This window comes from Vidua chalybeata, chromosome Z, assembly GCF_026979565.1.
Source record: "Vidua chalybeata isolate OUT-0048 chromosome Z, bVidCha1 merged haplotype, whole genome shotgun sequence".
In the NCBI taxonomy this organism is placed as follows: Eukaryota; Metazoa; Chordata; class Aves; order Passeriformes; family Viduidae; genus Vidua; species Vidua chalybeata.
In genome coordinates, this window is record NC_071570.1 from 30,368,531 (window position 1) to 30,381,947 (window position 13,417).

Sequence of the window (13,417 nt, forward strand, 5' to 3'; positions counted from 1 at the left end):
ATCTGTAATTCTGGATTCCTTGAACCCCCTTACAAATTAGAGGTCTCCAGTTTTCTCCTGCATCATAGCAGGTGTTCAGCCAGCTCACAGAAGTGCTGTTCATGTACCAAGAAGGAGAAGGGATCTAGCTGGGGAGTACGAGGCAGACAAACCAGAAGGCAGAAGTCTACTTCCACTGAGTGCTCTTCTAAGCAAGGACAGTATGAAGCTCTCCCAGCACTGGCTCTTAGGCATAGTAAGCCTACTCTTAAGGTGATTCAAAATTGATTTCTTGACACCGGAGAAGTCAATCACTAGTTGTTCTCAGCCACCAACTCATATGAACAAGGAAAACATACAACAAGCAGCTATTCTTCAGGGATATTTTCAAGTGTTAGATTCTCCCACTTACCCACAACAGATGAGCTGTCAGAAATCTATTCTCCTAAGCCTTCTAAGCTTCTCATCATTACACCTTTTACCTGTGAGAAGGTATTTCTATTTATTAGGGGGCTTGGGGGAAGAGAGGGCCTCTCCATGTTACTAGCTTGCATTTTTTTGATGATGGATACAGGGAAAAGGCTTCTGTCACGCTCCACAGTTGCCACCAGAGTGAGAGGCAGAGTGAAACTGCTTTCTACCTTCTTTTTCCGAGACAAGTTATTAACACTTTTTACTCCTATTAATCTCTAATGCCATTATACTTAACAAGATTTTAAGAAGATTGTTTCACAATGTGCTTGTTTTCTGTCAATTATTAGGACCATTTCAGGCATATATTATATATCCCTTACACAATATGAAATTGGATCTTATTTATAAACAAAGAAAAGGAGAAATGGTGAGAGGGTAGGGAAATACTCTCTTAAGCAAGTCAGCCTTGTTAACAAAGTTTTATTTCTGAAAATAATAATAATTTTTATGTTACAGATGCAGATAGGGTTCTCCCTTATGGAAAAGGATAGGGTAATCTGTAAGGAAACTGTTGAACCTTTACAGAGTCTTGCATGTAAAATATAGTTTGTCTGGTTTGTTTTCTTTTCTTTTCTCTGTCTGTAAATCAATATACTTGCATTGGTTAATATATTGGTTCTTGGTATATTGTCTCAAACAATGCTCTCTCTAAAGAGTAGTTCCATTGAGTTATGTCTGAGGGTATATTAATTTGCTTATCTCTATATATTATCTTATAGCTAGCTCCTTTGTAGCTAGTATTACAAATGTTAAATGGAAGACTATTTAAATATTTACTTTCACCCCCTCTTTCCCCACTACCATAATCTTACTTACAATATAATAAAACAATGGCATAAATATTGAGGAATTATTTTTACTAAGGTTTTTTTCTGTTTACTTGATATTTTTAAATGGCTTGCCCACCTGCCTTTGGTTTATACATAGTCATTTTGGCTGATTACTTAATATACTGTACTACATTTAGGAAAAAACCTCTTTGGTAACCATAGTAACTATTTTTGATTAGGTACAGCTGAGCACACGGGTTCATTTTAATATAGGTGGAAAAAAAATAGAAAAATTATCTTGAAAGCTCCTGAAATCATTTGGGTTATTATTGGCTTTCATTTCATGTTCAACAGAGAAAGAATTGGTCATAGGCTCTCTTTCTTGCTTCTAATGATGGTTTGTTTGTTTACATTTTCTTTTCTCCTTTTTTAAACTTAGTAGGTGTGGGCTGTAGAGGATTTATATAAAAGTTTTTGAAGGTTTTCCAAAGGCAGATTGTCTTCCTGAAGATAAAAATCTATTTATGATAAGATTTACCTAACCAGGAGTAACACTGCAATATTCTTGTTCTCTCTATTATACCAGAGGGAATGTGGCCCTCTATAATCCAATTTCCCTTACACCCTGTGATGGCTTGGCCTAAAATCTTTACAAGCCGTAGGGATTGGGCTGTAATAATTCAAAGAAGAGCGAAGATGGCCAGAGGAAGAAGTACAAGTCTCACTTACCTCTCCCTTTAGCTTTATGGAGATTTTGAATAATATTTCCTGATGTTCAGGTATGCAAAATGTTTTCTAGGACAGGCATATCCAGAAAGAAGTCCTGATGTCTTTTCGTTGTTGATCCTGTGGTACCTCAGTCATCCTGGTGATCAGAGAGGGAATAGAAAATACCTGCTTCTTTCTGAATCTATTGATTCAGCATGCAACCATGAACTGACATAATCTCATTCTGACCCAAAGCACATAAAAAAACTTTGTGAAAGAGAGAGAACTGAATCTCACAGGTCTGTGCTGCTGGAGAATAAGAGCTGTCTCCTGGTAACATCCTCAGGAGTCCTGTGTGTATGTCCAGCACTCCAGCACTCATTCAGGACAAAGCCCAGGTCTTTACTGTACAGCTCACAACCACATTTCATTATTTTTTCCTGTGAATCAGAAGTCACAGTGCAAGCTAATACACATCTAGCTAACCAGAGCCTGAAGCTGTAACTACAACAAAGTAATCTGAAATACTACTGGGTGGTGGTGAACCCAGTGATGAGACTGGATAATCTCCCTCATCAGAGAAATCAGACTTGCGTTCCTATGGGTTTCTCCTCATTAATTATATCATACAATGATGGAGGATGTGTTGGTATTGTTACCTTAATTAGTCGGAAAACATTTTTGAAATTTGTCAATATTTCTCACTTATCAATTGAGAAAGCATGTGAAATGATGTCACTGTCTCTGTAGATAGCTGTATAACACATTTTACAAATATTCAGTTTTTTTTTTTTTTCCATTTTTTGGCCTGTCAGAGCATTATTTATTCAATCAGTCTTTTTCAGTGTTCAAATGAATCTAGTTATTATTCTAGGAGTTAATAACTGTATCTGTTTCTTCCTGTCTGTTACAGAGGACAGTGCCCTATATTAACCTCTGTGATGCCTAATGTTGAGCTTTTTATATCAAAAGAACTTTTACTATTTAGAAAAATGCACTTCCCTGTAGACAAGACAACCCAAGGCTATTTTGCCTCATGTTGTGATTAGCAGTGACCAGTTGTGGCCTCTAATCAGTAATCCCTAATTTTTACTGTCCCACACCCTGGGCTGTCTGTAAAACCCCAGTTGCCTAAGAGAAATCTTCCTTCTGTCTCTTGCCTTTGTAATACTTCAAATAGTTGCTGTCTTGCAAGGGTTGGGAATAAACCAACAACCCTTCACTCAGTTGTGACTACTTCTGCTGAGTGAAAAGTGATTGATTTGCTTCATCACCCACTCAAAGGGAGCCACAACTTTTCTATTCAAATTTTACAAAAGTAAAAGCAGAGTGAAAAATGTTATGAGAGGCACATCTGAGGGTAGATATTAATCTGTGTAGTTCATTGCTAGAATTGGCTGCTACTTTTATGAGGTGTGGGGTCCTCAATGGACTGCAGGGACACAGCTAACACATCATGGTGTTCATCAAGGGCTGCAGGGGAATCTCAGCTCCAGTGCCTGGAGGACGTCTGCCCCCTCCTTCTGCACTGATTTTGGTGTGTAAAGAGTGGTTGCTATAATATTTCTCACTACTTTCTTCTTTGTCTGAAATTGCTTCTGGATAATAACTTTTTCCCCATCTTAAACATGTTATCCCAGAGGTCCTACCACCACTGTTAATGGGCTCAGCCTTGGCCAGCAGCAGGTCTGTCTTGGAGCCAGCTGGCACTGGCTCTGTTGGTGTGGTGGTGCATTGCCTGCTCTTCCTCCCATGCCACACTGTGATCTGAGAAATGCTCATTAGACCTTGGCCTTGGTGTACAGCACCTGGGCTAAACCCCTCCTGGGCTTATCAGAAACACAGAAACTAGGAATTTATACTGTTTAATGAGCTCCTGTTTTTAATGAATAATCTTGGAAGCTTATTTTTCTTGCCTGAATAACAACCCAAGTAGATAATATTTTTGTTATCAAATCTTCAAAGGCAGTTATCAACCTGAATTGCAGCCAGGATGGGAAATTACCATAACTAAAGCCCACCCTCTTGTGACCCTGTACATGGCAGTCCAAAGTGAGACTCTTTGAGCTTTTCTGGAGCAGCAGCTGTGACCAGCAAACCCCCCCTGTGTGGGGCCTCTCAGCTAGTGAGCTCTCAAGTTTGCTGTACTTAAAAGATCACTAAATGATGATGCTGGATCCTGCCCCGATACCCTTGACAGCTTGAAGTCCAACCCTTTGCCCACTGAGAAGATGCAGAGGCATCCAAAGTGAGTACTTCACCAAGTTTGAGGGCAATTTTTCACAGGTATATACCTTGTACAGATTGTGTCTGTGGGTGTGCGACTGTGAATATGCTGAAACGAATGTACTAAGGATATTTTACTAGATTCTTAAGTATCTTAAATTTGTAGTAAGTCAGAACTGTGAGTTACTGTTGTGACACAGTAAATTCTATATGAATCCTTTTCTCAAGTGTTTAATTTATCAATTAAGTGTAGTTAAGCTAAAGTGTAATTAAATGCTGCTGGACATTTAGGCATAAACTATTGGTCAATTCTAGGCTCAGTTTAGCATGGGATCTACTCTGAACCTTGAAAATTAGCAGGAGGGTATTCCATATTTCCTTTTATCCTAATGCATTCCGATTGTTCTCTCTACCTTTGCTGCAGCACCCAGTTTCCTTTGGGTTTAGTTTGATTTCGTTTGATTCATTTGGGATTTTTTTTTTTTTTTGCTTTTTCTCTATGTGCTTTAACCATCTAGTTAACAGACAGAGTGAAAAAGTTCTGAAAGAGCCAAAGAACTTCGTTGCACTTTCACTTTAATCTTAAACATAATCTTAAACATAATCTTAAACAGTACCCTTGTTGGTGATTCTTTAGGCAACTTTAAAGCACTCATTTGTAGCAGTTGCACACAGGGGAAGCTTCTTCTCAGAAGTTAGCCATGTATCCCCCTTGCTGCCAAAACTCAGCCATGAAACAAACCCCTTGCCTCTGTGATCCACATATTTAAGAATTATCATTAAAATCTGCATTCATCACACAATCTTCACAAGATTCCTTCACATTAACAAAACAAAAAAATACACACATCAAAATAACATCATCAATATTGAAAAAAAGACAATTGGCACAGAATCCACCTCTCATCCCTTCCCTACAATTACAAAAACAGAAATTGCCCATGGTTGTTCTACCCTAACATTGTTGCTCTGTCACTCCCATCCTCAGCAGGATGGCTTTCACATGGGGGGCCACATGTTTTGTGGAGTCAGTGGTCAAAGACAGGGATGACACACACACCTCAGAGCTTCATGTGACAGCAGTGAGCTTTATTGTTCAGAGCCTTCTTATATAGGGAATTCAAAACTCTCAGGTCTAGATAGCTTATTGGTCTGACGTTAACACTGCCCAGTTCCCAGACCAGTGAGATGTCTACAGCTTAGGGTGGAATGTGATTGGGTGAAGCCCCTGTATGTCAACCCAGGGGCCAGTTTATGGAACCAGGCTGGATTTCTTATTTATAACCAAATTAACTGCCCAGTACAAGCCAGCTTGTACTGTAGGAGATGGGGGCACAAAATAACTCACTAGAGTTTTTTCTATCTTAAGATAATGGTGGGTTACTAAAGAAAAATGTGTATGTGTAGGCAAAAGAAATACCCAAAAGATGTTATTCTCTACTTCCTGTCAGCAAGTACTGTCCAGCCACTTTCTGGGAAACAGGGCTTCATCTTGTGTAGCTGTTGCTACAGAAAATTAATGTTGTAAATAGTAAATGTCCACTCTCTCCATTCCTCCTCTCTCTTAACTTGTATATCTGAGCAGTCATCACATGAAATGGGCCTGAGAATACATTGTTAAAGAAGTTAATATAAAAGTTCTGATGTTAGTTATAAATTGTTAGATGTTCTATAGTTATGTAAGTCCCCCTTACTTATTTGTTAAATGTTTTACAGTTATGTAAATTCCCCTTACCGTCGGGTATTACCCCCGCTGCTTCCACTCTCATCTAAAATGGCAAACCACCAAAGATCATAAAGAAGAGGACTATGTCAACTAATAAGCAAATATGAAACTCCCATAAGACTTAGTGGACCTAAACAAGCCCCCTAAAATAACAAACCACCACGCTAATGAAGAATTAAAATAACACCTCTTAACCAGAGAAAGTGTAAGACAACATCAAGACCCTGGTGAGAATCTTTTGCATTTGTCACCCAAGCCAGAACAGGCCAAGAGCAATATAGGGACCATAAAACCTGAAACCAACAGGTGTCTACTCAGAGACTCTTGTCAGGAGAGAAGACTCAGCTCCACCAGAGCTGACATCCTCCTCCTCCACGCCATCTCAGGAGCAGTGGTGATGTGTGCACACCCCCACGGGTCCCCTACATAGACTTTTTCAAAAAAAGCTGAAATCACTAAAAAGCTGACTACCTAGCATTCATAACAGACCAGTGTGAGTTGGCTGCCCTGTCCATGTCCTCTCCCATGATCTCGCCCACACACAGCCCATGGGAGTGAGGACTGACAGTTTAAGTGCCAGGGCAGATGCTGTGCTAGCTCTGCCCAGCAGTACCAAAACATGGGCATATTATCAACACCTTTCCAGCTACCAGTGAACATACAGCACTGTGGAAAATGGGGAAATTTAACTCCTCTCAGCCAGATCCAATACAATGTCCAAGGAGCTACTAGGGAATGAACTGTTAGTTACTGAGCTTTGTTACCAGACATTTATTTTTTCAGCGCTGAAATATGTATTCATGCTCTTTTATCAAAGACTGTTACTCTGTTGAAAGGATCCACAGGTAGTTTTATATTAGTCTTTGGATTTGTTCTACTCCTTAGCTCAAAAGGACAAGATAATTGTCAATACTCTTGAAAATGGAAAGGCATTGTAACAAAAAAGTACAGAATGAAGACAAAAATATATTTATATTGTATGTGCTGCATATTGTGCTTTTAGGAAGAGACATTTTGCTTATTGTAGTGATGAATGGTGGGTTTATTATCCTTTAACTGAACAGTTGAGTAAAGTGTTATTAGGAATACAGAAAAGAGCAACTAGAGAGAATTTTTTGCCTGGATCTAAAAAGACAGAAAAAAGGCATACAGGTTGCAGTATGGGTTAAACAGTTTACTATTATCGTTTATCAGAGACTGATATTAGACATAAAAATAACATAAATTTTCGCTACTTATTTTTAATATTCTAGCACTGTCTGACTCTATAATGCTCTGTGTTAAAAAAAAAAAAGAGGTTGAATTTGCTAATATGATTCTAGGTATTAGGACAGAAACTAAATAAGAAAAAAAAGCTTAGCATCAAAACTTAAGAAAGTGTATTTTTATATGTTGGAAAGAATAAAAATGGACTACAAAAAGTCAGATGCAAGCACTGTGAGATTATATTATTTTTGAGAGGGCTCTAAAGAATCAGTATACAATTTTGTGGAAAGTGGAACTTTCCAAAACAAAACAGTGTAATTTTGCTAGAGATAATTGGCCCATTCATAATTATGTACAGTGAGTCAGTTACTGGAATATTTCTAGAGTTACCTTAAATTGTTTGTAAACAGAGTGCAACTGGAGAAAGTTTCAAGTGCACTAATTTTAGGCTAAGACTTTTCTTGTGTGGTGTTCCTCTAAATTTCTGCACTGTATCCATAGCTGTTGATGGCAAAGGTGTTGCTATCATTTTAAACAGGGTGTTCTCATGCTGCAGGACAACAGGCCTTCTGCTGGGCAGCTCAGAGCATAAGCATGTAGTGAGACAAGGTGTGCAAACTCTTCAACATTTTCATAATGTTTGTGATGTTTTCCTTCACTGCTGGCACATTGTTGACTGAACCAGAGAAACAGTCTTCAACATAAACTTAATGTAACAAAGCAGGGTCACTAAATGCACTGTACTTTTCTGTGATTCTCTTGTGCTTTCTGTTCCGTAAGCAAAGATACAAGTGTTGTTCCTGTCCCTTCTTGCCTTCACCTCTTCTAAACTGCCTGTACACAATGGTTAAGTTTCCCATGCTTTCCTGAACAGAGTCTGAGGATGCTGCTGGTAATGATCCAGAGGTATGTCAGAGGCCATCTACTGCTCAGGATCAAATTATCAGCATGATCTTTCTGATTTCAGCCCCTGGGTTGGGTCTGGCTGGGTTAAGACCCTACCACATATTATGTATAGGGCCATTGGTGTTCAGGTCTGACTCCCAGATTTTGCCATGGGGTGAGGGATTGGCCAGGATAACGATCCTTATATCTGCTGGATTGCTCTGTGGGGCCCTATGTAGCTTTGCATGGTGCAGAACTTTCTTTAATTGCTACAGAAAACACTGCTTTTGTTTCCTTGATTTTAGTAGCATGTCGTTTTCTGTGGGTTGGGCTGAGACAAGGACATATTAGCAAACTGTTCTAAGTATTCTCAAAAGAAGCCGTTCCAGCCCCAACCCCAGCAAAGAGCAGCATTTGCAAAAGAGTTTTGTTTCCTGATTTGGCCATGGATTTCATCAGTCCATCTTCCTTCAGAGGAACCTTCAGTTTTTGATTGCTTCTAATCATTGGAATATTGTGAGAATAAATACTCCACAGTATTTTTCGGTACCTAAATTGGAAAGTAAAATTCACACCATAAATATTAATGCCTGAAGTACATTACTATTTACTTCTGATTTATTTTTTTTTCTCTAATCATCATATTGATATGAGTGGTGCTGTGATTTCTGAGAGGGTGGAAAAGAATCTAATAAGAATTCCATAGTAATCTATTATTCATTGGGACTGTTTTTCAAATGTTAGAATTTAGGTGTCTAGATAGGGTTTTGGGGGATTTGTCTTGTTTAACTGCAGTGGAAACTACATTTTCAGCACTCAGCTGAAAAATTTCTTAATTCAATAGAACTCATTCTTTTGCTTACAGCTAACAGGCCTTTGGAAAGAGATATCAGTATTAACAAGTGCTAATATTGAAAACTTTTGTTTACCAAGTGTGAATTTTATGAATATATAATGGTGATAAATAGCATCAATATGGATGGCAGGTTCTCTCAGACTGAAAATAAGCCTTGGTGGACAAAATGCTGCCTTCTCATGTCAGATGGGCTGACAGCAGCCCAGGGGATGGTACATCATTGGTGGCATTGTTCTCACTCCTCTACCTGCAGGATCACCTGCTGAACCACATTGAATACAACAAATTAAATTTAACTTGGCTGAAATCAGTGCTAAGAACTATTGCTTTTGGCTCTTCTCCTGTTTCTTTTGAAAATTCAGTGGTTTTTAATCCTGTGGCCCCTAGAGCCCATCAGAGGAAGCATCCCTGGAGTTAACAAGTCAGGGAAAAGCAATTTAAGAAAGAGTCTATTGGCATTGCCTGTGTGAATTCCTGCCACTTGCTAAGTGGTGGCCTCCAGCTGACAGGAAAATTCTAAGGTTTCCATGTATCAACAGATTTGAAAATGCTTTGTAAATTGCTGTCAGGTCAGAGGGTGCTGTGTCAGGTTCTCTTTTGGAGGAACCAGACACCACCTTTTTGTGAACTTAAGAATGTTCCCAGACTTGGAACTGGTTTTGTCCCTTTGATTCTCCTCTGCATGGGCATTTCTTTTTGGCTGAGATAACACACAAAAAAATGCTGCATATTTGGCACTCTACACTAGTGGATTAGATGCCATTTAATTCAGCAAGCTAGTCTTTATCCCAGTTTTTGCTGTAACAGCTGGGAACATAAAACTACTTTACTGGTGCTGCATGTATTTTATGAATATTTAATAATGAAAGTAATCCCCTTCTTATTAGCAAGAATAAAGGAAATAGTCTGTGAGCACATAAAATGTGGTTTTCTTCTTGTGAAGTATTTTTTTGGAGGGCCTTTTCAAATTTCCTCTACTTTGTGAAGTACTGCTCAAAGGCAGCAGATTCAATAATTTAACATTATTTATATAATAAAGTGGATAGTATCTTCATGTAGATTTGGGGTAGTTATCCATCTAATAACTTTTAAAAAAATCATGGTTTGATATAACTGCAGACTGGATCAGAAGGAATGCAAATTGCAGAAGTTAAGATCACGAGACCTTGAGTATTTGCTTTGATCATGACAGTGCATATTTGTTTCAGAAGTTTTATGTTCAAAATATGGAGAAGTAATCATTGGCAATTCCCACTGGTGTCAGGTTTGAGGTTGCCTCCATAATAAAATTCTGTGGTCTGAAGCATTGTGTTGGACCTTTATTCTGAGTGATAAATTTTGGAACTTCCTCTCAAAAAATGTTTTTTGTTCCTGCAAACACAAATATCCAGAAGAGAACTGGCCAAGATTTTGTTTTATTGTCAGAAAAGATATTACACTGTCTTAAAATTTGTACTCGGTTGAATTCTAATAAGGATATGCTGTATGTTCAGCAGAAACTGACTAGAGCAGGGCCACTGAAAGAGCAATGTAGCTGAGCTGGGGCAAAGAAAAATAATGTGGTCTTCCCAGAGAAATATGAAGAATATGAGAAAGATTTGGTTTTTTTGTCTCATAGAATTAATTTTTTTTACACTCAAAGCTAGTACAGACACTTCCAGGTGAAACAACATGTCTCCTTTTCAACATCTCATGCTGACTTTTAAGGAGAATAAAACCCTCACATTTATTGCATATTGGAAGTGCAATATTCACAATGACAAAGCTAGCAAAAGGTAATTGTCCTCTAATTGAAACATGTATATTAGTAGAATTTATATAGTACCCTGGTACCTTATATACACTTTAGTTAAGCATACTAAATAACTAGTGATGAACACTTGATTTAAATGTAAAAATTATTTAGAGAGTGGCATGAATTGTAATACACAGACTTTGGCTAGGTACTCCATGTGCTTTGGCAGGTCTGCTTTATTATGGTAGATGTGTCAGATAAATGAGTGTTGTGGTTTAGGGATGTTATTCTCCAAATTTAGTGCTCTCACTGAAACATTCTGAACTATATGCTGCTTGCTTAGTCTCCCTAGTCCCTGCAGTGGGATGAAGAGGAGAATTGAAGGCTCATAAGGTAAAGAACATGGATTGTGATAAGAAGAGCTTACTCGACACAGTATTGAAATAAGAAATGAAGGGTAACAGCAGCAAAAATGAATGACAGCATACAAGAAAGGCAGACGAGCCTTCCAGGAGAGTGCTCACCACACAGAACCTGGCACTGCACCACCCACCTGGCCAGAAGGGACCCCTCCTCCCCCTACACCCTCTGTGTATGGCATGGGGTCATATAGAACAACCCATGGGTCCTGGCCAGGCTTCTCTGGGCTACTGCAAAAACTAACCGTCTCCTGGCCTGATGCAGGGCAATGGGATATCTCAAACATCTTGCTCCTAATTATTCTATGGATCTCGGAACTCATAAATATTGTATTATATTTATTGAAGTACCTTCATTTCTGAAAATAATCATCTTCAATCTTTGCTAAGAATAATCCTATCAAAAATCCCCCTCAGTTACACGCTTTCTCACAAGTATGTTTGTTTCTTTTTAAATTCTTCATATCTTATTCTTCTCTATAGAAATTCTGATCAGGGGAAAAAAAATCTGAGAGCCACAATGAAAGAAATACTTCTAGTGCTTTCACAAACTTCGTTACTTCTTTGGGCTCTTTAGTTTGGGTGGGTTTTTTTTTCATTTCTGTGACTCTTCTTAAATTTTAGTTATGGCAAGGCCCCAAAGGAATGTGTGTTTAAGTATTTGTTTATTAAATCTAGACCCAGTTTTTAGTTTATTTAATCTTGATCCAGGTTTTAGTTTAAGTACTATCTTGTAGCAAGTTAACTGTAATTTTTGCACAAACCATATAGCAGGAAGAGAATATGCTTTTCTTACACAAATGTGCACATCCTAAAAGATTATTTATTTTCCTCAGATTAGCCTCAGCAAAAATAAGTTTACAGGAACACTGTCCAAAGCTTTTGCTTAATAAAAAAATCATTAGGAAAAGAAAAATTATTCTAGGGAGTACAGAAAAATCAGAATTTAAATGGCAGAATTTTTAGGCATTATGTAAGAATATCAGATTAATATACACAGGGAATTTAAAATTGTTGCAGATTTTTATCAGGTGTGATCACACAACCAGTGGCTTGTTGAGCCACTACTCCAGATTAACTGTAAGATTAGGAATTTAAGTTCTCCTCTGAATAGAACCTGCTTAGCAATGAGGAAGATAAATTTTCTGTCATTGCACATGCTGAAAAGAGGTGATGCTGGTTTGTCATCCCATGAATTAATAGGAAAAATGGAATAGTGAAGAAAATCCTTCCCACCAGGTACTTAAGTCATCTTTGTCTTGGGTTTCCTAAATTCCTTCAAATGAGACCTCACTTTTACTCCAAGCGTCAAGCAAAACTGTCTCAGTTTGTTATGTTCTTTTGCACAGGACAACAGCCAATTTCATATTTAGATATTATTCAGAGTTCAGCTGAGATAGCTCAACTCAAAGGGTCTCCTCGATGCACCTGAGGAGCCAAAACTACCCTGGTTGGCTGGATTTAGACCTTGATGAGCTCTGTATAACTTCTGCAGCAGCAGTTCTTGCACCTATATCAGAATTTCCAAAAAGCAGGGCAAATGTGGCTCTTAGAGCATCTGCAAATCTTTGATTTTCTCAGAAATTCTGCCTTGAATCTCTTGAGAGAGTGAAGAAAGAAGCATTACTTTTCTGAAATACATTCCAGCGGACGTGTTGGGAAATAATGTTAGCTCTACAATAGGCATTTTGGAGCTACAGGCAGAGAGAACATAAAGCCTCTTTGCTTTCCAACCACCCCTCTAAAAGCTCTTTTGTAATATTTTTTCCCCCCCAGGACGTATCGTGTGCATTATGCAGACCTCAGCCTATATTTGATGTGTTCTGTCAGAAGAAAAATGATCAACGCCAAAAATGAACAATGCCAAGCTCTTCTGTGGAGTTGACTCATAATAGTGTTACACTTATTTTCTGTGAGCCTGGCACTTTTGAATGCAAATGCTAGGATTTGTTTTTTTTTTTTTTTTGGTTTTTTTTTTTGTTTTGTTTTTGTTTTTGTTTTTGTTTTTGTGTTTTTTTGTTGTTTTTTTTGTTTTTTTTTTTGTTTTTGTTTTTGTTTTTGTTTTTGTTCATGTGCATGCATATACACATACACAAGGAATAGTTTTAGAGTAACCCTTAAATACTAGCAACCATATTTCATATCGGTACCCTTAGAGTGGGAGGCAGAAGTGGCTTATGTACTAAGGGAGAAAAATCGTTGTGAACTAGGACAGCTCTTTCCAGAAAGCTTGAAAAGGAATAGTGTGGTTCATGCTCCTCCCCAGCCTGGTGTTGGATATTCCTACAAAATACCCCTCAAGGTGTCTTGGACAGAGGAGAATGTTGAGTGACAGAGTGATTAGAGTGCTCTCCCTTTCTCCTCCATTTGATATGTGGGGCTCTTTTCTTACATTTGGGGAAAGTGAGAGGCAGGGGACAAAGGGAGAAGCAG